A 3,029-nucleotide genomic window follows, 5' to 3' on the forward strand; every position below is an offset into this window, starting at 1 on the left:
TCAGTGTGCATTTAACCCTTTGTATCCTTGATGTTGTAGACAAATGTCCCTTATCATTTCATTATTCAATAATGTCCATGGAAATAACAGTCTGATATTAAAGTTAGGTGTATTCATAAAATACAAAATTCCCCTCTTTGATCATTAAATCACTTATGATCATAACGTTGTACTGCTCACTTTATAGTTTCTTCTGTGAGTGGGGCAACCTGAAATAAAACCATTCATTCACATCCATACTCTAAATATGAAATAAATACTAAAATGTAGCACATTCTATCAATCACATTATGAATATGATAATTAAATCAATTTTACAAATACAATATATATTTTACCCTGTTAGAATTAACAATAATCTGAGATATATATAAAATCATCAGCATGTTCAGAATAATTATACATATGATACAAATTAATTGTTACATATCACACGCAATCTTTATGACTACTACTAGGAGTAGTGCTCGAACTTTGCAAATTATTTTCTGGCATATTGTGAGATTTGAATGTTATACATTTGTGACAGATTATAATTTATTAATACACAACGCCTGCTATCTGAGGTCATAAACAAAATGTAGCATATAGCTTTGCAAAACATTTATATTACTTTCTTTAACATTAAATCACAGTATCATTATCTGCTTCAAGGCATGCACACAGTCTTATAATCTACTGGTCAGCACTTAGAGACCTATAAGTGGACAATGTTATACTCTTTGGCTTATGAAAAATATTACTGAAAAACATTGCCCAGTGTGGCGAAACAGAATTAAAAAAAAAAACTAATACGGAAGCATTTAAAAAAATGTTACCTATTGTGATAAAAAAACAACAAAAAGAGATAAAAAAATAAAAACGTGCTTAAAAATACAAAAATGGTAGTGAATAAAAAATGTCCTTAAAAATACAAAAATGGTAGTGAAGGGATCTCCCCCGTTTGGTTCCTTGATAGAAAAGGAACCATATTACAAAAAATAACAATTATCCATTTTACACATATAAAACAAAGACGACACAGAACAAACATAACATAAAAACAGTACGTCACACAAAACGTGTTGCTGTTCTCTTTAAAATATCTAGTCTTGACAGAACAGGATTTGTGCTTCTTTGGGCGATGGTATAGGTTGCTTCTGTAAATAATCAGAATTGTTAGTTCAAGAAATTAAGTAACATAAACAAAAGAACATAGACATATAAAACAGTGCTTGTGCACATTGAAACCATGACTTTTAAAATAAATTGGTTATGATCAATTGTTTGCAAACAATTCATTGTGGCTATATTACATTTATGTAACTGAGGAGCTCATCATAAAGTACCACGTGGTCTTTAAGAAAAAGGAAGAAATGCATTTCTTTATACTATAAACATTTTATTCATGAATCCTGTGAATAAAAATAAACAATTACAAAACTCTTAATTTCTTGAAGTGGACTGTACAAAGTTCACTTCTCTTCAAGTAATAGCCCTAAAAAAAGAAGCATAACATTAATATAGACATATATACAAAGTAAATAAATGAAACAAAATAAATCTCTACTTGCCTATAGTAAAATTCTACCATCACTATACATGGAATACAGGGTAATAGAATGTAGAGAATAGAGACAGATTTCTGCAATTAATTGGCAATATACACAGGCTGAGCTAAATTGAATATCAATAGATGCATTGCCAATTGTGTATAATTAAACAGTGCCCAAAATGGCCAGTTTATGTAAGGCATCTGAAATGGAACATTTGTCCCTTCTTTTTTAGATGGGGGCTCTTTGCAAGTTTCCTCCCTAGTAGGTTCTTCTATTATTACTTTCTTTGTTAAAGAAGATATATTCTGTTCCTTTTCACCTTCAAATATAGCACTGTATTTTCCTTCCTTACTTAAATATGATATTTTGTTCTGCCTCCTAATGTAATTCTTATCCCTGGTATCTCTCATTGATGTCACACATTCCCTTATGATGTGCCCAAACTTTCCACATTTAAAACAACGTCTCAAAAATCTCTGCTTTCCCTGACTCTCAGTTAGCATAGATATATTATTATGAGTAGCATTCTTATGCTTTGAGTCTTTAAACCAATCTTTAAGTATGTTAACAAAGTTGGTATAGGAGCTGGCATTTCTAAGAGTGATTCTTGTACTACTGTCAATTAACGTGCATTTATTTGCCATAGAATACAGAAAATCTGCATCATCTGTGGACATGTTAGGGTAGTTATTAGTTATCTTATACAGTGCAAGGTACTCAGTACAAAACAAAATCGGGTCATCTCCTTCCTGTAAAATTGCATTTGCTATGGCACTGGTACCTCTGGCATCACAGCAAAACATAACATACTGTAATTCCTTTAATCTTTCCCCTGAATTTCCCCAGTTTGCATCAATATCAGGAGACACTCCTTTATGGGTGCCTACTGGTGCCCTTAGCTGTGCAGCTAATTGTGATGGCAACCAGGCCCTGAGCAAAGCACAGGCATCTCTGTTGCCTAAATTATACTGAGTAGTAACAGCCTCTAACTTATTAGAAAGGATTACAGGTGATGTGGAGGTGTCAAAGTGACCTAAAATATGGCACAAATTATTACGGTCTTGTATTGTAAGGGGGACAGAGTTACTATGATTATTTACTTTAGTCTGTAATTGAGGGTTACTTTGTCTGCATTCTATTCGAGGAGTTAGAATAGAGGGGACTTGCTTTAAAATTAACAAAGTACTGTCAGGAATGTTAGGGTTTTGTCCATCTAGTTCTTTTCCTTTTCTTCCATACATGTTACTAATTGCTCTCCCATTCCACATCTCACTTCACATTCATTAAGCCTCTCTTGTAGCTCAGCCTTCAGTTTAGTAAGTTTGTCTATCTCTTTACTCAGTGTATCACACTCACATCTATTTTCAGAGGAACTAGCAACAGCCATAATAGAATGACCAAGTTTATCCAGCTGTTCTATGATAGCTGTTCTTTTTGCCTTCCATTCCAACTTTTTCTGTTCAGCAATCTCTTTCATTCTTAGAAACATACTCA

Source organism: Bombina bombina, chromosome 3 (genome assembly GCF_027579735.1).
Source record: "Bombina bombina isolate aBomBom1 chromosome 3, aBomBom1.pri, whole genome shotgun sequence".
In the NCBI taxonomy this organism is placed as follows: domain Eukaryota; kingdom Metazoa; phylum Chordata; class Amphibia; order Anura; family Bombinatoridae; genus Bombina; species Bombina bombina.